General features: G+C 41.5%; 1 long non-coding RNA gene across 1 annotated transcript; it reads left to right on the top strand.

Moving 5' to 3' along the window:
• The first annotated feature begins 9039 nt into the window (after positions 1-9039).
• On the top strand, positions 9040-13490 carry LOC139327536 (uncharacterized). The gene is made up of 3 exons (XR_011601669.1): positions 9040-9118; positions 11035-11166; positions 13372-13490. It is a non-coding gene; the product is annotated as an uncharacterized lncRNA (long non-coding RNA).
• Positions 13491-21936: the final 8446 nt, after the last annotated feature.

Here is a 21936-nt window from a genome sequence, read left to right as displayed (position 1 = left end):
CAAAACTACATTAGATCTGCCATGGGAAAAAGACATCCCACCTTGTGTTTGAAGAGTGGCTGGTGTGAGAGCCAAAACTCTACTCTGCCATCATTAGTCCATCAATCATCATAATAAGTAATCTGTCATTTCTCTGCACCATCCAGAGGAGTATGAGAAAAGGTTACTGTAAAGATCAGTAAGATTGTGTAAATATTTTATAGGCTGTAGGTTTATGAAAAGGTATCTCATCCTCCACAAAGGCCTAACCTTTCATATTTGAGGAGGTCAGAGATAGTCCTTCAATAATATAAGCAACAATGATATTTATGAAATTGGTTTTACTAAAACCCATACATATTGGAGCCTGCCTTTATTATGAAATCTACAGTAGCTAAAAGAAAATCATCTAGCAATGTGTTTTAAGTATTTTGAAAGAGTTGGTATATCGATCTTGGGCTGCTCCTTTTGCTCAACAGTCTATCTTTGCAAATGCCATTAATTTAGTACAGTATTTCTCAAAAGTTATATTTTGTGCTTCACTAAATATCCAGAATTAAACAAACATCCCTTCTGAATGTTTTTGTCTTTAGCAACATGAGAGTTCACATGCAGAATTAGGACTGCAGATACTGTATGTATGTATTTCAATCCCTTTATTTTAAGCAGGTTCTTAAATTGCATTTTTATCAAAAGAATGTATTCACAATTAAGTATCTACTATTTGAATTATTTTATGTACTGTGTGGGAGATGGGTGGTTTCTAAAATTAATAACTAAAAAAATAGTTTGTGCTGTAATGACAACAGATCTTAGCAGAAATTTGCCATTCAGGAATATTCTTTCATATGGCAGTCTTTAACTATAAGGGAGAAGGGAGTAGTAGATCTTAAATCCAATGAAATTCTGTTTTCAGATATTCATTATAGTATCACTGATTCATATTTTTATTTATACTTACTGTATGTGTGATCCCAGTTCCACTTATCATGGCTCCATATATCATCTGATTTTCAGTCAGTAACTATACTTCATTCTTGTTCTTTGTTGTCACAACAAATAAAAAACCATGCATCACAAATCAGTTGTTCTTGTGGGGAGGTGAGGCTGAGGCAGTGAACAAGTCTGAGCAATGAATAGGTGAAAATGGACCTTTCTCCTATTCCTCCCCCCCCAAAAAAAAACTCTGAGAAAAGCTTGCTTTTACAACCTGCTACTGATGTTATTGTTTTAGAAGCCTATGAGAGCCTTTAGCACATTAGCTAATGGCTAATTAACCATTAGCATGGTTAATATGTTCTGGAAAATCTGTACTCATTTAGCAACCACAACTGGGGCCAGCATCACAGTCAGGGGTGGGATTCAGCCTATTTGGTCCGGTTTGGGCAAGCCGGTTGCTCCGACAATCAGTTGAGAGCGAACCGGTTCTATACTACCTTTATTCCATTCATTTGAAGCCCAGCTGATTGGCTCAGCAGAGCAGATTGCCACGCCTCAGCTGTTTTTAGTGCTTTTAACACTGCTTGTAATGGTCTTTTCTAATGGACTGTTTGCATGCTCAGCGAACCGGTTGTTACACCAGTTGAATCCCACCACAGATCACAGTCATGATGTGAAGTGGTCACAAAGCAAAACAATGACTATGCTCATGGTCTTACTTCGGCTCTCCTTTGCTTTGTAGCCCTGAAAAGGTCGCAAATGCGAGGACTGATCAGAAACTTATTTTTTTCATCACTATCATAACTGTGAACAGTCGCTGTCCGAAGCAGTTGCTAAATGAGGACTGCTTCTACATGCTTTTCTAAGGCTTTCCTAATGGGCACGTCTTCAACAAAGCTGAGGTCTCTGCTGATTGTAACACATCAGAAATCCATGCAATTTCCAGTTTCACTTGAATGAACAAATAACGTTTTCAAAAGGTAGCAGAAAAAGATGGTATCTAATAACTGAGACTTCTTTCAGATGAAGAAACACTAGAGGGCAGCTTTATCTATCATTAAATCATCTAACATTGCTATTGAATTAAATAAATCCTGTGTTTACTTAGAAGCATGCTAACCAAAAAAAACTGTCCAGTTTTTGGGGATAATAATGCTTTTCCCCCCCTCCCTGCTTTCATTGGAGAATCTTGTGGTTTGTCTACTCTCATTCATTGCATCCTTTAGTCTCAAGAGACTATGGTATCGTGCTCTGGAAAGAGGTCCTAAAACAGCATCTGGTGTGATTAAAAAGGCCAATTCGAGAGTGGCAATCCCTCCCACACTGAGGGCAGATACATTCTGTCCCCTGCCCAGCCCCCAGATTTCGCTGGTTCTGGGACTGCCTCTTTGCCTCAGCCTGCCAAACAAGTGTCTCTTCAAATTGGAGAAGGCCATGCTGCATCTTTATCCTCCAAGCTGAATGATTGGAGGTCAAGGTTTCCCAGTTGTTAATGTCCATTCCCAGGGCCTTTAGGTCCCTCTTGCAGATATCCTTATATCGCAGCTGTGATCTCCCTCTGAGGTGCTTTCCCTGCACTAATTCTCCATACAGGAGATCTTTCGGAATCCGACCATCAGCCATTCTCACGACATGCCCCAGCCAGCATAGACATCGCTGTTTCAATAGTGTATACGTGCTAGAAATTCCAGCACGTTCCAAGACTGCGCTATTTGGAACTTTGTCCTGCCAGGTGATGCCAAGAATTCGTCAGAGACAGTGCATATGAAAGGTGTTCAACTTTCTCTCCTGCCGTGCGTAGAGGGTCCAAGACTCACTGCAGTACATGAGTGTGCTCAGGATGCAGGCTCTATAGACCTGGATCTTTGTATGTTCCATCAGCTTCTTATTAAGCCATACTCTCTTTGTAAGTCTGGAAAATGTGGTGGCCGCTTTACCAATACGTTTATTCAGCTCAGTGTCTAAAGAGAGAGCGTCAGAGATAGTTGAGCCAAAGTACACAAAGTCATGGACGACCTCCAGTTCTTGTCTACTCTATGACTAACATAATTGACAGACAGAAGAGGGCAAAGAAAAGAACAGCAGTAAAAGCAAAGTAATGGGGATTTTAAAAAACTAATCCACTTGCATACCTTTTTATAAAAAACAATTCCAGTAATGTAACATAGTAGCTGAACAATGATAAAAAGAGTGGGTTTGGTCTAATGCAGGGGTGTCAAAATGGATTTCTTTGAGGGCCAGATCAGAACTGTAGTTCTCCTCCGTGGGCCGGCCAGGAAGGGGGAGATGGGATGGAAGCCTCTTGCAGCACTCTGCTGGCCAAAATGAGGGGGGCGGGGCGTGTGGCCCTTTTTTATCCTGCACGGACTCCTGCAACATTTTGCAGGCCAAAAACAGGCCACATGGGGGACCCCCGCGCCCCATTTTGGCTGCCAGAGACACCACAGGCCAGTCCTTTGCTATTTCCAGACCGGCCCCATGGGCCAGATTTAAGCATCCAACAGGGCAGATCCGGCCCACAGGCCTTGAGTTTGACACCCCTGATCTAATGGTTAAGATACTAGGCTAGAAACCAGGAGACTGTGTAGCTGCCCTATCCCCTGCCTCGCCTCACCTCATCCCATGGGATGAGCCTCCTGCCCCCTGCTCCACCCACCAGAGAGACCCCTGGATTCCCTCGCCAACCCTGCCCAGTCCCCACAAGCACCATCCACGTGAGTGACGTCAAGCTGGCTACACCCTTGGGCTATGCCCAGCTGGCCGCCCCTACCATGCCCCTCCCCCCTGCCCCCGGACAACAATTACAGTGCTGATCTGGCCCTCAATGAAATCGAGTTTGACACTCCTGGGCTAGATGATAAGCCAGTGGGTCAATTCCTGTCACAACCAATGGATCAACATTCGACTGATCTGAGAAAAGCGGATCTTGCACTTGCAGGGAAACGCTAGGAAGAAAAAAATACATATGAATAACGATACAGAAATATAATTGTGCAGCTATGTCTATCTCTGCATGGTTTCCCTCTGCCTCATGCAGATTTATCTCAACAAGAGCCTGGTGCTGGAACTGACCCATTTACAGCATGAGATGATCTATGACCAAATGTGTTTTGAATGCAAGCAGAAACTCTTATGAAATTCAGTCTCTGCCAGCATCAGTAGAAAGTCACCTAATCTTTTCCTGTCCTATTAACATTTAGATTGGTAAAGTATACACTGGATTTTGCACATCCTAAAGCTTTCCTATTTCAGAAAACATACTTTCTTTTGGGAAAATATATAATTTAAAGAAAAGGTTATTTAGGTATTACAATAAAAATGCTTGTTCATTTTTACAGAACAATACAGAAACAAGATGAAATAGACTTACAGAAAATAGATTGAAACAAGTATAAAACCAAAAGGGTATAATTTATCAATTTTCAAATTTGACCCCCATATTTTTAACATTATCTCTCTCCGGTGTTTCTTGTTTGCCTCCCCTCATATATTTATAATTTTAACCAACTTTCCCATAACTTAATATGAAGATCTCCAAGAAGATAGATCAGATCACCTCCAATCTCTTCCTGCCTAAAAGCATGCAAACAAACATGATCTTTTCCCCCCTTAGTTCCCTGACCAATGTTTCCTGTTGGTACCAGGCTGTCTTAATGTGTCAAGATAAAATATTTTTCACAAGATTACTTTTCCAACGGATTTTAATTGAAAAATTGATGAGGGAACAGATGGGAAAAATTAGCATTGTGGCTTGCTTGTTGTCAGGTAATATACGTCTTTGCTAGTTGTAGTTGAACAAACAATGCAACGTTAATATCATATTAAGGTGCGGGTTTAATACATAGCACTGATTCTTGGCAACTGACTATTCCCAGGACAAAATATGCAATGGCCTAAAGGGATTAGGAAGTAGTTTTATATTTAATATTTATTAAATTTATTTTCCAAACATCGTGCTATCCAGGTTTCTATTTATTGAAATGATGTTAAAAGAAGCTAAGCCAAGTTGGGCTTGAATGGATATCCCAAGAGCTATACACTGGAGTAGAAAGGTGTGTGGGGGGGAGGGGGAAAGTCAAGTAGGAAGGCAAAGCCAGGAGGGTTAGTACTTAAAATGCTGGATTAGAGGACAGGAGATCATGAGTTCAAGTCTTGCTTTACTCACAGAAGCAATCTGTGTTTCTTTGGACTAGTTACTCTCTGTCAGCCCTAGGAAGAAGGTAGTGGCAAGCCAGCTCTGAAAATGTCAGCAAGAAAATTGAAGGGACTTATCTTTATAGTTACCAAGAGTCAGGATTGATCCAATGAATCGTAATGAAAAGAAAGCAACAACAAATCACATCTACCAAAGGGGCATGTCAATGTACAAAGTTGAACAGGGGTCAAGCCCAATTTAAAGGAGATAGCATTATTGATAGAAATAGTGTCCAAACGGTTTCTAAGAAAACTGGGAAAAACTATATGCGATAGAAAGGTAAGGTTTAAATAAGTCATAAAATGGGTCTTTCCAGTCAAATCAATACTAGTAGACATTTCTTCCTATCCATTCTTTCATAGTTCTTTCATTAGAAATCTACCAAAAAGCCCTCTAGTATAATTTTGTAAAGAGCGTCCTTTAGCACTTATAGCTTGGGGCATTTGAATCTGGATATGGACATTCAACTTTCTTCAGAGAACTCCTCCTGCTTGGGATTCAAGCATACCCTAGAAATATGTGTGAAACTGGACTCTGCTGAGAACTTTATGTTGAGACAGCCTTCCTTCCCATACAATTAATCAGAGCAGCTTATGCTTACGATCAAACCAGGATTGTCAACTGTTATGAACAATCTAGAAAAGGATGAGTAATCCGATATTCCCATCACAACTTCTGTGATACACCCATCCTTCACAATGAATCAAGAACATTCCAAACACATAACTATTTCCCCTGGTAAATAAAATCTAAGCAAACATATATATTGGGTTCCTATCAAACAGAGTAATATGAAGATGGAAGGAATGACAGATAGCACTGTGGTTCCCCCAAATCAATCACTTTTATTATGCTTGCTATCATTTCAAGGATGTTTGCCAGATAAATTAGGAAATTAAAATTAAAAACTCATTCTAGCTTATTTGCCAGTAAGCATTACCCTTATTTCAATCTTTACCCAATTAAGGGTTGCTGATAAGGGTAGAGTATTTATAGAAGAACAAAGCTGTGTTGTGGCATTGCAGGAACTGAAGAGCAGACGTTTTGCTTGGCCCAAAGCAGCACTTTGGCCCAAAGCAGCATCTTTGAACCGTGTAAGTATTGGGGGAACTTTAGCAGGTTATTAGGATGCTCAGCACTAAACTCATCCTCGACAATTGTATGGAAAAAGTAGCTAATTTATTTTTTGGTTTAATTTGCTTTGAAGACATTCTGCAAAGGCTACACATCTCAAAGGTGCTTTTTTCAAAAGGCAACGGAACTTGTTTTTTCCTTGAGGAAGATTTTCACTTCTCATCCATGAAGTTTCTTGGATGAGAAACAAGACCCCGTCTCCTATATTTCATAATATATGACTCCCAACAATAGAATATAAGGAAGTTAGGAATCCCATAGGAAATCTTAGACAATAGGTGGTTGGGCATCTTTTAAAATGCTTGAGTTAGAAGCTCCCTGGAAATAGAAGATATTAAATAATACATTCTTCTCCCTTCTGTGAAGTTTCTCTATTTTCAAGCCATGCCCCTTTGCTATCTGAACTGGTGCTGTCTGAATAGTTTACTATCTCATTCTCCTATAACTATAAATCAAGCTTTAAGGAGCACTGGATTATTCCAAGGGAAAACCAGCGTGGTGCAAATATTCAAATTATGTTGGCATCTGAAAGAGGCATTAGCAAACATTCATTGTATGCAGGGATGTAATCACAAGTCTAATAGAATTTCTATTTCTCCTGTTTTTCTGCATTCTGTTTTGCCTCTCCCGCTCCTCCCAGCATGTCTTATTTTATTATTAACAGAAGGCGATTTATTAATCGCCTTATGTTCTGTAGTCTTTCTTCTTCTCCACTGGAGGGAGCTGTACCAGAGGTTCTTGCAATTTAAATGGGGGAAAAAATGATGGTTGTAGGGCTGGTGCTTACTTTTATTCATGATGTTTCCAAGATAATTTGAGCATTGCTTGGTTTGTCTTTTCAGATTATTATTATTATTATTATTATTATTATTATTATTATTATTATTATTATTATTATTATTATTATATAGGTGCATTGCTGCTAGCAGTAGGACTCTCATCCTCCTTCAATCCCATTAGCACTTTACCTTAAAAAATCTATGTCAAATACAAGTTTTAACAAATCACATAAAACAGCACACGTGTACAAGCCGCTTAAAAAGAACATGATGCAGAATAAAAGGTTTCATCAAAATTCTAAAGCTTGGAGAAATGGTAGAGTCAGATGGTAGCCCATAAGCCTCGATGGGGAAAGGATTTTTTCCCTGAGTCACCAGAAGCCTGTGAGATCTTTAGGCGTCATTATTTTTCAAGGTGGTTTGTAAAATAACTCAGCTGATTATTATACAATCCTTTGCTGACTCTGCCCATCTCATCCAGGGAGAGCTATGGACATTGGACAGGCATACAATAGATGAATTTACAGTATGCTAAAGTTCCTTATATATATGTCAGATTCCAGCTCCCAGAATTCTGACTGAGATTCATGGGACGACAAACTAATATATCTGGAAGCAGGGTGCATTTTCTCCCAATGGCCCTTTGCTTATATATCAAGATTAATGGATATTAATTGATTGGTTGGTTGGTTGGTTGGGAACTGCATTGACACAACATGCAATTTTCAGAACTCAAGAGACAATAATTGTTTATTACTCATAAATGTTAATTTGGATTTTTATGAAGCATTATGACATCAGCAGTGATGGGACTTTGGCAGCTAGCTGTGACAGTGATGATCTTGATTCATATGTCCGCATCATTTCCTTCATTGGAAAGGTAAAGTCATTTCTACGAATCCCTTCTATAGCTCCAGATTTCTGATTTTACTGTTTGCTTAACCATTCAAAGATGATCTGATTTTAGCCAGAAAGTGATAGGTAACCTTTTCACAAATACTCGGGAGGCTGCCTTAATTCCATAGATGAGCATCAAGCAATGTTGGCATTCAAGGGAAACTTTCCATTGTTCATGATGCACTTGGGCAGTCTGATAAATGCTTGATTGATCACCCATATCCTCTGTAAATTTGCAAAAAGAGGGCAGAAGGAGAGGAAAAACAGTATAAATTTTGAATACTCAGCATCTATTCACCATCTGAAAACAATTGAATATTCAGATTATATATTGGGCCAGATGTGTTAGTCAATAATTCTAACTTTCTCCTGTGTTTCACATCCAAACCAGTTGCTGATTAACAGAACATGGTTTTTTTCTGCATAACTAAAAGTCCAGGAAGACAATTGCCATATTTGAAGCACTATAGTATACATTGCAGTTCAATTAATTCAAAATACAGGTGGTTGAAGAAATACAATACTTTATTGGAGAAATAAAAATGAGTTGAAATATTACTTATTTTATAATTCTAAAGTTTTTCAGAGTTAAAAACTCCTGCAGAAAGGAAAGTGTTATGATAAACATATGAACAACGATCCATCTTCCAAATTGACAGCTTATTCTCCCTCCTTCTCTCCTCTCTCCTAGTCCTTTGGGAGTAGGGCAGTATAGAAATCAAATAAAAAAAAGAAAAGAAAAAGAAAATGACACAAATATTTTCCTTCTCCAGACATGCTTTAAATCCAATTGCACATGTTCAGTTGCTAAACTCTAGAGAACTTGGTTTAAGAAACAAGCATAAAAAACTGAAAGAGAGGTAATATATTATATGAGCCTTATAACTCCAATTCTTCAGCTGCATGGAGTCAACATTAAACTCCCTTCCCCCTCTTTTTTAAAAATCTGGGGAGTAATAAAAGTCCAAACATTGGTAGATTAGTTTTTATATAGCAGAGGAATGATATATAATGTTTGTTATCACAGAGTTAGTGAAAATTGCAAGTACAAAGAATACAGTAACTCAGAGTTATTCTTTGCCAATCCCAGACACCAGCGGCAAATTGAACTCAAATTGATGCATGATGCAGGAATGAGAAGAGAATATGAAAAAGCTGCCAAGTTACTTGAAACACTGATGAATTACAAGCGCAGGTAAAAAAAAAGATAAATAAAAACTTGCTGAACTATTCATAATCATAGACGGGTAGTATCTATTCACTTGACAGATGTGTGGAGGATCTCAAATGAAACGTTCCCAAATTTTTAGATCATTATTATGAGTCTTGCAGAAGATGATAAATGTATCTCCCTCTCTCCCTCCTTTCCTCCTTCCCTCTCTCAATTCTTGAGCAAGAACTCTGCAAACAATAGCAGATGAATCAATTAATATAGGGAATGCCAGAAATTCTGTGAGCTTCAGACCTAATACCGTGTTTCCCCGAAACTAAAACATGTCCCGATAATAAGCCCAATTGGGCTTTAGAATGCGTGTGGTAAAATAACGCCCCCTGAAAATAAGCCCCCCCCCAATACTTAGACGCATGCGCAGCTGCCTGCGCAAACAACACGATGTGAGGAGGTGAGGCTGGAGGGGGGGGGGAAAGGGAAGGGGAACATGCCCCATGCGCCCCTGCCATCCACGCGGAACAGCCTCATGGAGGCTGCTCTCGCAAACCCTAGCTCGCATGCCCCTTCTTTTAGTTGCGAGCTGGATGCACAGCTGCCTTCCTCCAGCCTTCAATGTCTGGGCTGCGCGAACTGAACCAAAGAGATAGGGAGGAGGCTTCACTCTGCTGTCGGGTTCGGGGCTGACGGAGGTGGGCAGCGCTTTAAGGCCACTTGTGCAGCTGAAGCAAGAAATGCCTCATCCCATGCCCTCCCCTCCCGGTTAAAGAATGAAGTGGGGGGGAAGAGAAAAGCGAGGGGGAAAAATAGTTCCCTCCCAAATCTCCAAAGGATGTGGAGTTGAGATCTGGCTAAATGGTCAGCGTGCCATTACCAGATAAAAGCGGACGGGAGGATATTCACTCTTGTTCCTTCTCTCCCTGTCTGCCTCTCTGCCTGTCTTCTCCGCCGTGTCTTACCTGACTTCCAGCTCCTGCCATGCTGAGCGAGGGGATGGCAAGTAGAGTCCCGTCTCGCTTCTCTGCCACCTCACCCCTCTCCACCTGCTATACCCCCTCGCCAGCCAAGATTGGCAAGCCAGATTTGGGAAGCTGAACGCGCTTCCACCACCCAGGACAAGAAAAACATCAGAAATGGGCTCTCTCGCAGCGCCTCCTCTCTCTCTTCTTCTCCCGAGTGGCAGCAGTGCATCCAGCTCACCACCAAGAGAAGGGGTGCATGAGCTAGGGTTTGCGGGAGCGGCCTCCAGGAGGCTGTTCCACATGGATGGCAGTGGTGTGTGGGGCATGTTCCCCCCTTCATCCCCCCACCTCACCTCCTCACCTTGTGCTATTTGCACAGGAAGTAACGAAAAAGCTGCCACGATTGCTGGGGACAGCGGCCTGAGTAGCACTGGCGAAGTAGCCAGTTGGCACTCTGGGGCCAAGATTTAGGGATAAGGACCCCCCTCACAATAATAAGGCCAAGGCCAAATTTCGGGGGTCAAAAGAAAATAAGACAGGGTCTTATTTTCGGGGAAACATGGTATTTGAAGGACAGTAAGCTGGAGAAATGTGCTTCAGGAAATCAGGAGTATCCTTAGCTTTGAGGAGTGGGAAAACTGCACATTCAAATTCTTGCAACTGGTTCATATTTATGACCGTTGCTGTATCCCAAGGTCGTGGGATGCAACCTTCTCACAAGCAAAACCAATGGGGAAGCCAGGTTCATTTAACAACTGGGTTATTAACTTATCAACTGCGGTGATTCACTTAACAACTGGCAGGAAAAGTTGCAAAATGGGGCAAAACTCCCTTAACAAATATCTCACTTAACAACAGAAATTTTGGGCTCATAAGAAATTGTGGTCATAAGTTAGGCACTACCTATACATGGGTACATATTGGCAGAGTGGGTTTTCTTAGCTTTAACAACACACCTGTGGCTCTTCCCTTGTATACAAGCATCCCGAGTACATCTGGAGCAGAGGATGACTCTGATTTCTTTGATAAAGATGCCAGAGATTCATGGAGTTCAGAAGACCAACTTCTTAAGATGAAGACCTGTTTGCAATATGTACAGAATCTTGATGCAAGGTAAGAGCAACAGAAAGCCTTCACCAACTGCTGATCTTGAAAGTTGAAAATCTTGAGAATTAGGAAGGAAATAATCAGAATCATGAGACTGAATGCTTTTGTAACATTAGGAAGGTCAAATTTGAGGAGACAGTACATGACAGTTTTTAATCTAGAAACCAGTCACTAAACTAATATCAAATTGTCTCATTCTTATCAAACATCCATGGAAGCAACTGCAACTGTAGGTAGTTCTCATTTAGCAGCAGCTTCGTAAAGCAACCATTCGCAATTGTGACGGTGATTTAAAAAGAAAAAAAACTTTGCAACCAATCCTTGCATTTTTGACCTTCATAGGTCTATAAAGCAAAGGACAGCAGAACGAAGATCATAAGCATAGTTGTGGTTTCACTTAGCAATGGTTTCACTTAACAACAGAATTGCTGGTCCCAATTGTGGTCACTCAGCAAGGACTACCAGTATTTGCTCTTTGGCTGATGAATTTTCTCAGTTAAAGTATAATATGTTTTGCATTCTATGCAACCAGTTTAGAACTTTCACTTGCCACAGTATACTTACATATTACTCTTGTCCTACAAATAGACTAATGTTATTTCCCCTCCACCCCCAAGCACATCATCTCTCCTTACTGTTCTGCACTGCCTGATCCCAGGCCTTCTTAGTAACATTTCAAACCAGGAATATTGGGGTCAACAAAAATACCTCCTATTTTCCTACCAAAAGGAAGATACAAAAGCTGAATCAACTCTATTGATTCACCAACTTTACTGGCATCAAAGCCAGTGCAAGTTATATTGTCTCAGGACAGATTGTACTGAAGTCTTATGCATAATCCTAAAGAAGGAAGGTGTTGGGCTCTGGAATAGGAACAATACCCAATATGGAAATAATTAAGTAATCCTCCTCCCTGTCCCTCCATAGGTCAACACTTCTCAGTTCATTGCATTGTAATGGGAAAAAAAACCTCCCCTATGAACATTGCAAGAAAGGTGACCACATAAGGGTAACTTGCACCTTCATCTACTAGTTGTACATTAAGCAACATAGGGCATTACTTGGCTAGTCACCTGTGCAAAGTACCCTTTATTATGTTGCTGTTTCTCTTAATTTTGTTTGTAGTGGCAAAGAAGTGTAGATCTGCTGCTGGGATTCAGGTCAGGGACTAGGGTTTCAGGAAGATGGAGGGACTTGAGGTTACAGAGCAGGAGAACATGATTTTAAAAATGGATGAGTGGAGTATCTCATCTTCTGCTTCTGGATGTGAAGGTGAAGCCAGAGATGGCTCAGAAAGGCCAGCAGAGGCAGTAACATTGGGAAAACAACCAATAGTGCTTCCCCTCAGCCACTAACCTTTAGTTTTATGCCAACATACAATTGTCCTCCCTGTCAGGCTGCATCTTCCGATGAGTCAGTCAGCACTCCCTCCCCCAGTCAAAGCCCTGCCCTACTGCACCTTGCTCTGTGCTCTCACTGAATTTCCTTGTGGCCCTGAGAAAACAACAACCTTCAACAGCCCATGGTACAGAGGTGTGGCAAAACTGCCTCTTGTAGCGACTGTGGATCATAAAGGGTGATGGTTGAGTGTCCTAAGTCCTGAGGGAGAAACTCTCAGGGATTGAGAGGCAGGGTGAGCTAGGAATTTCTACCATGTGGACGCCTGTCCCACAGCAGGCAGAAATATTACAGATCTGTCTTTGCAGTAAAAAGATCTGTGGGGGCGCAGTGGTTAGAGTGCAGTGCTGCAGGCTACTTCTGCTGCCTACTGGCTGCCTGCAATTTGGCAGTTCAAATCTCACCAGGCTCAAGGTTGACTCAGCCTTCCATCCTTCCGAGGTGGGTAAAATGAGGACCCAGATTGTTGGGGGCAATATGCTGACTCTGTAAACTGCTTAGAGAGGGTTGTAAAGCACTGTGAAGCGGTATATAAGTCTAAGTGCTATTGCTATTCTTTCTGGAGCAGAGCTTGAGTTAACAAATCACAGTTTCCCAAGGCTTACAACACTGTGGGAATCCCAGCATACAGCTATCCCTGTTTGGTTTCCCATGAGTTAAGACTGTGAGAGAAGGTTCAGTAAACAAACAGGCAGGTGGAGGAGAGGCTGTCCAGTAGAGGAGCTTCTAGGTTTAGTAACGATGGGATGGCAGAGGCCAGGATTGCAGGAATGTCAACCAATCCCAATTGCATTCTGTTTTATCTGATGGCAGCTTCTCAGACAGAACAGCCAATGGTGCAGTTCAGACCTTGATATACTCCATTTGCCAACTGATTGCAAAAATGAAAGAAGAAGCCTCTGGAGCAGCAGTTCATGGAAGCCAAGAGTGAAGTATCCAGTAATGGGAGAATTCTCACACATGCAAATTGCCACTTCTGTATGTCCTGTGTAAAGGAAGATAGTTTCAGAAGAGACAAATGGCTAAACATATGAAATTGTTTTAGATAATGCTGTTCAGATTCTGTAAACTAAGGAGAATGGAACATGGAAAGAAGTAGATTTAGATTTTAGAAGAAATCAAAGAGGTCAATTATTCTTTCATCTCCTTTCAGCTTCTCCAAATTCTAATAAAATAATGATAGCAAGAAACATAAAAAATCTCTATTATTATTTTGCTTGTGATGCTCAGTTACCAAACCTAGAAAAACTTTGTAAACTAGACACATTCTCGTTAAGATAAGCATTTAAAAGATATCTTGAAGTAAATAACAAGGGGGGTCAGATAACCCTGTGTGGCCTCTGGCTTCCAGTTTGTTTGTAGATATAGCCTGGCCTTAAAAAAAACCCCTGGCAAAATGAATAAGCTAAATAATTCCAATCTATCTTGAGAAAGCATCAAAATATCTTTATATTATGCTGATTTGTATGCTGCATTGGAATATTAGCCTGAGTTTCAGTTCACTTCCAAGAAGCAACAATTCCACCAAATTACTTTTGTGTCATAGCACAAATCCAGAAACTTTGCATCAAGGGTGAAATCTACTTACCTTCCTTACCGGTTCAGAAGCGCACGTGCTGTGTGTGCATCACATGCGTGTGCAGATCTTCTGCACATGCGCAAAACCTTCTGTGCATGCGCAGAAAGTAAAAAACACATTACTTCCTGGTTAAAAGCAGGAAGTAATGACACTCGGGCAAGTGGGTGGAGCTTCACTCTGCCATCGCTACCGGATCGCCAAACCAATGGCCAAGATCACTACTGGACCGGGCGATCCGATCTGATCCAGGAGCATTTCACCCCTGCTTTGCATCCACCAGCCTAATCTGCAACCACTTGCCTTGGTGGGTACTTCCTCAACACCCCCATCACTTTCGTTCCCCATCTCTCAAAGACTGTGATCATCTGTGATGGCCTTGAACTCCCAATGCTGCAATAGGAAAGTCAGGGTCCAAAAACTCTGCTGTTCACACTAGAATTCTGCAGATCTCATAGTAACTAAAATCCTTTCATAGCCCATGTGTCTCAACTCCAAGCAAAAAGATAGTGATAATTGGTTGTTTACACTCCCATGTATATATCTTTATATCAGCGTTGACACATTCATTTTTTTTTTTTTTTTAAATTTGATTTATATGCCGCCCTTCTCCGGAGACTCAGGGCGGCTTACAATGCGTTAAGCAATAGCCTTCATACTTTTGTATATTTATACAAAGTCAGCTTATTGCCCCCACAAACTGGGTCCTCATTTCACCTACCTTAGAAAGGATGGAAGGCTGAGTCAACCTTGAGCCTGGTAAGATTCGAACCTGCAGAAATTGCAGGCAGCTGTGTTAATAACAGGGTGCATTAAACCACTGTACTACCAAGGCTCTTTGATTTGATCATGAACCAATAAAAAAAAAAAAAAAGTCAGCGGTTCCTATGAGTTGGAACTGCAAAACTATCAAGATACCTTTCCTCACAAAAGATGTACAGCTCAGGAAGCAAAATATGGCAAAATAAGAGTTTTATAAGATCCTTCAATCACTGAGGTTCTCAGCCACAGTGTCTGTGGGAGGCAAAAGAAGTGGGTAGATGACCACCTATGCATCATCACATCTTGGCGCAAATAATGCAGTTCGAATATTTGTGTCAGATATCATGAGGCAACTGTTACCCTGTCTTCTTTGCAGGATGGTGTCCTGGTATGTATTGTCTTCCAGCTGCCATCGTGGGTTTTTTTTTTGGGGGGGGGGGTTGACTGCTGCTCTCTGAGCTTTCTTCAACTGAAGCAGAATCTTAGCATGGAAATGCCATGGGATGATTGGAAATACTGCAGCCATTTATTTCCACTGAGTGGGAAGCGTGGAAATCCCTTAGAGTGGATATAGCTCATCCATTAATTATGGGAGCTACATTTTTGAGAGAATTTTTACAAGACCAGCATTCCACCAGTCCTTTTCCTGCCAAATGCTGATTAAAAGTTCCCTTATACAGCTGTGACCCTTTCAGATTATTCAGATTAATTATCTCGGATCTCACATGACCACTGTACCTGATTGTTGTTCAGAAAGGCATCCTGGAAAAAAAAAGATTCAGCTGCTTTAAGAAGTGCAATAAAGACATATTACTTTAATGGTTTGATTCATGAAAGAGCAGCAACTTTTCCATGTTTGCGTGGAGCCCCAGGGAGGGGTGGGGAAGCTGACTGCTTTAATGAAAGGAGGAAGGCTCTGTCTTTGCACAAGATCTGAATCATTTTTTCAGAATATGTGATGGAGTGGGATTGGGAGTCTCTAGGTGGCAGTCACTGTTATGAGAATATCAGTTCCTAGGAGACTGAGAGTTCAATAGGAAAAGAAAATATAAGTACATCTCTCTCTCTCCCTCCCCCCCCTCCAAAGTTGATCTCTCAATCAGAAAGGTTGGTTGTGATGCTCACTTCTACTCCCTTCAAGAATCCTGCTAATAGATCAGTTGGGGGGAAAAAGAAAAAATCTTATAGAATTCTCCACTGTTCAAAAGGCGCGTGTCTAGAAAGTTTGCTTTTTGCTGGGAAATAAGCAAGAAGGTTATTTCTTGCTTATTTCCCAACGCCCCCCCCGACTTTTTGAGGTTCCCAGTTTTTTTTGTTTTTTGTTTTTTTTTATTGAATTTGTATACCGCCCTACTCCCGAAGGACTCAGGGCGGTGCACAGCCATGAAATAAAACACATAAATATACAAAATTTAAAATCGAATAAAATGAATTAAATAAATTTGGCTGAATTAATACCCATAATTTAAAATACCCATAATTTTAAAATACATTAAAAATTTAAAATTTACACTTAAAAGGGAGAAGATTTAGGCGAGGCCAGCTTGATGAAATAAAAGTGTCTTCAACTCGCGGCGGAAGGTGCGCAGATCCGGAATCCTCCGTATCTCTGGGGGGAGCTCATTCCAGATCGTCGGTGCCCCCACAGAGAAGGCTCTCCCCCTAGGGGCCGACAGCCGACATTGTTTGGCCGACGGCACCTGGAGGAGCCCCTCTCTGTGGGAGCGTACTGGTCGGTGGGAGGCTGTTGATGGTAGTAGGCGGTCCCGTAAGTAACCAGGTCCTAAGCCAGTTGCAGTTCAATGCAGTTCAATGGGGTGAAAAGGAAGAAGAAAGCATGGACTTGGGCTCACATGCTAGTCAGTATGTTCTGCCCTCTAGTTCTCACACGCTAGTCAGTATGTTCTACAGACCCCAAAGAACGCAGCACACGCTAAGTCTGTACAAACCTTAGTTTACTAAATTAAATAAATTAAATAAGTTTTTTTTTCCAAACAAAGGCTGTTAATTAACTTTCTTAACAGCCTACAAGAATCCAAAGAAAAAATAATCTTAATCTTACTATGGTTGGCAGAAAGCCCAGAAGCAATTTGCAAAGAGCTAAGATCAAGGCACGAATGAGAGTGAACTAAGTTGTTCCCTGCAAATTGCTTCAGTCGGCGTTCCTCCTTAAATAGGCTAAGGGAGTGGCCAATTAGCCCCAAGCCTTACTCTCGAGGACACCTCCTCCTGAGGACACCACTCCTGCCTTTTGGCAGCTCTGTGTGCCCGTGCATCGAGAAGAGGCTCCTCCTCTTCGTCCTCTTCACTTAAGGGAGCTTCTGGAGGCTCTGAAGGCCCTGGCTGAATCCCGGCCTCTGGCACCACATCTTCTCCAGCCTCATTGTCCAACTTAAATGCTGCAGCCTCCTCGCTGTCCGAATCAGCCACCAGCTGCACAGGCCACGTACGGGCCACAACACAGTATGAGGAAAATGGGAAGGGGAGTGGGAATTGCAGAACTTTTTCCTCACCAGGTAGGTGTGAGAGATTGTGAAGAGCCTAGGAAAGACATTAGATATCAACAACCAACAGCTGGGAGAAAAGGCCTTTAGTAGCATATCTCATAAATAGCAGCTCAGCCTGGGATGCAAAAAAATTCAGGAAGAACTTCCAAACATTCAAAGAGTTTTTGCCTAAATGAATTGACTAATAAAAGTGTTTCTGAGATTCTGTCCCTCACTCCTAATTCTTGCATTAAACCTCCTTATTGAAGTTTGTGTGATTCTTCTTTCTTTGATCCTACCCTGTAGGACGGGCATCACAGTGGAAGACGCAGCTGTAGTCTAGCTTCTTTTGCTAGTAATGCCACCAATCTCTTCCCTGTCTTCCTTCTAAGAAGAGTGATCTTTCTCCCTCCATTTACTGAACATTAACACTTCAGAAGAATATGCTGTACTGAGCTGTTTTCTGTGGTCTGGAATTAAATCTCCTCCTCCTCCCCCCCAATGACATTTTAGACTGCAATTCTGTACTTACTTCCCTGTAAATCCTTCACACATATATATGAACTGGGCTGCATGAATCGAAATGACTTCTATATGGCAGCACCTAAGGCTTTTACTTTTTTCATAGGATTAGTCAGATCAAAGAAAAAGAGGTCGATAAATCTGTATCAGAAGAAACAGGAGGATTCTATACCCGTGTCAAAGAAAAAACAACTCTTTCCAAGTGACTGGTGATATGTTGGAGATGCATGAAAATGATCATGGAAGCAAACTTGCTTATTGTTCATTATGCACATTCCTTTTTATCCGACTTCTAATTCTGAAGATTTTGTGGATGATTTTTTTTTTTTGGTTGGAGGCAGTGGTGGGAATCAGCTGGTTCTGGCGAACCATTTGTTAAATTGCTGGCTGACCCCTCCCCTCCGTGCCCCTCCCCTTCCAGGAGTCCCCACTTGCCCCATTTTGGCTCCCAGGTAAGTTCAGGGAGGCCTCCTAGGCCCAAAATTGGGCACAGGGGGTGCGGCACCTCCCACATGGCCCGTTTTTGCTCCCAGGAGGCTTCTGGGAGGTCTCCTAGGCCCAAAACGGGGCACAGGGGGGTGGCGTGTCCCCCCCACGGTCCATTTTTGCTCCCAGGCAGGTGCAGGAGGTGAGTGCTGCCTGTCACACCCCCTGGCCATGCCCACCATGGCCATGCCCAGCCAGCCGGTCATTAGGGCAGAGAACCGATTGTTAAATTATTTGAATTTGACCACTGGTGGGAGGTGGAAGTTTTAATAGGTATATTGGTTTCCTGGAAGACCGGCACTCCTTCAGGAAACTGCTCTTCCAGGAGAGCAATATTACCATGGCAAAAGAAAACAAAACAAAAACAAGCTGCATAAACAAGATAGCTGGTTTCTTAGTTGAAATGAGCAGACATGTTCTACATCTACCGTATATCAGAAGAAGAAGGAAACATTTTAACAGTGTGATAGGACTAAAGACTTCTACAGCAGGCTGGCAAACAGAAGGAAGCCAGAAACAAGTCATAAAGACATCTCCCTTATCATGTTGGACTAAGCAGGATGCAATGATTAGCTCTGTATCTTAAAAGTCTTAGACACTTAAGATTATTTTTACACTCTATATTTCTTCTATGTTCTATAAATATGTTCCCTTTAACTCTTAGTTTGGTCAAGTACTCCCTATGAATCCATACTAGTTTCCATTTTTTCTCTCACTGGAATGGTATATGATAGTGTTGGGGATGTAGTATTGCCAGTATCTTATTTTTGAGAAGTTTTCAACTCTCTTGGCTTTCTTTGACCTGAGAATTTTGGTCCATGAGATCTCACACCACTTCTCGAAATTTCTTGACATTGGCTCTCCTGAAATCAAATGTGCATATACCGTGTATGACAACTACCCCAATTTCTCTATCTGCAGTAACTCAAACCATGAAGGGATATAGTCATGCCATCCCAAAGGCCTCATTGCTTCAACTAGCTGTTACTTAGTGAGGTGCCTTTTTGAATTCAATAGCAGAAATTTTAGATAAGACAGAAAAACAGTAGTGTTTTTTGAGATCATATCTTCCAGAGATAGTTACACTTTCTTATTTTTAAATTGAACTATCAAGTCTAGGCTGCAAAATTCAAGAAAGTCACATGATATGGTAACAAAGAGTGTTTATTGTATCACTTTGCTGCCCATCTACTGGTTGTATAGATTTGTGTAGCTCAGAATTAGTAGTTCTAGGCTAAAGTATTCTGCACATGCTAAGACTAAAGTCAACCTTTGCTATTACTTCATAAGTTCCTGGACTGACTTTGAGTATAACCTTCCTCTCTTCCTTTTGTTTTGCTTATGGTTGCAAACATCCATGCAATTGCAAGAGGCCAGCAAAGAGTTAAGATGTCTTTATTTTGGCTGCCATCTTGTATTGGCAGGATGCTTGCAGTCCAGATCTGTTAGTCCCAGTTAGCCCCAGCCCCAGTCCAGATCTGTTAGCCCCAGTGTGCAGAAGAGGCTGAAGGCAGAAACCCTAAACTTTTAAGTTCAGGATTGAGACTTGGGAAAAAGTGCAAAGAAGAGCAACTAACATGATTAAGAGCCCAGAGACAAAAACATATGAAGAATGGTTGCAGAAATGACCAGTCTAGAGAAAATAAGGAGTGGGGTGACATGATAGCAGTGTTCCAGTATTTGAGAGACTGTCACAAAGAAGAGGCGTTCAACTTATTTTCCAAAGCACCAGAAGGCAAGACAAGAAACTATGGATGGAAACCAATCAAGGAGAGAAGCAACCTGGAATTAAGGAGAGACTTCCTAACAGTGAGGACAATTAACCAGTGGAACAGCTTGCCTTCAGAAGTTGTAGGTGCTTCATCCCTGGAGGTTTTTAAGAAGAGACTGGACAGCTACCTGCCTCAAATTGTATAGGGCAGTGGTTCTCAACCTTCCTAATGCTGTGACCCTTTAATACAGTTCCTCATGTTGTGGTGACCCCCAACCAGGGGTGGGTTCTAAATTTTTTTTTACTACCGGTTCTGTGGGCGTGGCTTATTTTGTGGGCGTGGCTTGGAGGTCATGTGACTGGGTTGGCGTGGCTAGCTGGTCATGTGACCGGGTGGCCATGGCTATGTGTATAGGGACTACTCAGAGGGCTGAAAAAAGTCATTTCTGACAGGTCCTCGCACTTTTGACTGGTCCTCACACTTATGACCATTCTCACATTTATGCCTGTGCAGCATTCTTAACAACCATGTCACTCATTTCATAACTGCTTCTCTTCAACATGGTATAAGATAGGGCAAAAAACGTAAAATGTGAGGACAGTCGTAAATTCGAGGACTGGTCAAAAGTGCGAGGACCAGTCAAAAATAACATTTTCAGCCCTCTGAGTAGTCCCTGTGCACAAAAGGACTACCCAGAGGGCTGAGAAATGTGATTTCTGACAGGTCCTCGCACTTTTGACCGGTCTTCGCAGTTATGACTGGTCATCATTTATGCCCATTGTACCATTCTTAACAACCGTGTCACTCATTTCACAACTGCTTCTCTTCACCATGGTGACAAGATAGGGCAAAAACATAAATTGTGAGGACAGTCGTAAGTTCGAGGACTGGTCAAAAGTGCGAGGACCAGTCAAAAATAACTTTTTTAGCCCTCTGAGTAGTCCATATGCATAAAAGGATACAGCAATAGAGAGGGATGAAGGAAGGGAAGGGAAATTAGAATAGGAGTGAAGGTAAGAGAGGGAGGAAGAGAGGAGGAGAAGGAGAAAGAGGAAGTAGGGAGAAGAAGAAGAGGGGGGGAAGAGAAAGTAAGTAAGAAAGAAAAGACAGAGGTGGTAGGTTTGAGGAGAAAGATTGCTGTACAATAAAAAAGATGAAAGGGAAGAAAGCCAACCCCAAACAAATATAAAGATATTAAGATAAAGAATGAATTGTTAAACTTTAAAGAATAAAAGAGAACAAATAGCAATAAATAGCAATAATTAGAAACACACATACAAACATACAACGTATTTTCTTTGAACAGAGTATTTGGCCGGTCCACAAATTTAAACAGTTGTAGGAGGTTAGCACCCACCCCTTTCCTAGAAGAATGAAATATTTTGGAAAATATTAAAAAGGCAGAATATTATATTTCCCTGGATGAGAAATGGAGAAGCATATTTTACAGACAAAGCAGCTCCCACCTTCCTGCCCCCCACCCTTTGTTAATGGGCCAGAGGCAGAAAGTCAATCCTTTGTCAAAAGACATTTGCAACACAATAGCAACAGAAATTAACACAATGGGCCCCATCAAGCCATGTGATCCTGTCCACCATTAAACCATCTTTCCAAGCAGTCTCCATGTTTCCAGTGTCTTTTTCCCCACTTGGAGCAGAACCCAGAAGGATATTTCTTCCAACACAGTATTTAGTCATTTCAATTAAATTTACAATTTCTATATTTCCTTTTTACCATATTTATTCCTCATCTATTTTTTTAAAAAAACCAGTATTACCCTTCATCCTCATCTCTAATCTTAATCAAATTCAATTTTCCCTTCTATTCTATATTA

The sequence above is a fragment of the Pituophis catenifer genome, unplaced genomic scaffold (genome assembly GCF_029215685.1).
Source record: "Pituophis catenifer annectens isolate HBS135680 unplaced genomic scaffold, rPitCat1.0.hap2 SCAF_1, whole genome shotgun sequence".
Classification (NCBI taxonomy): domain Eukaryota; kingdom Metazoa; phylum Chordata; class Lepidosauria; order Squamata; family Colubridae; genus Pituophis; species Pituophis catenifer.
This window is presented reverse-complemented; position numbering and strand designations above follow the sequence as displayed.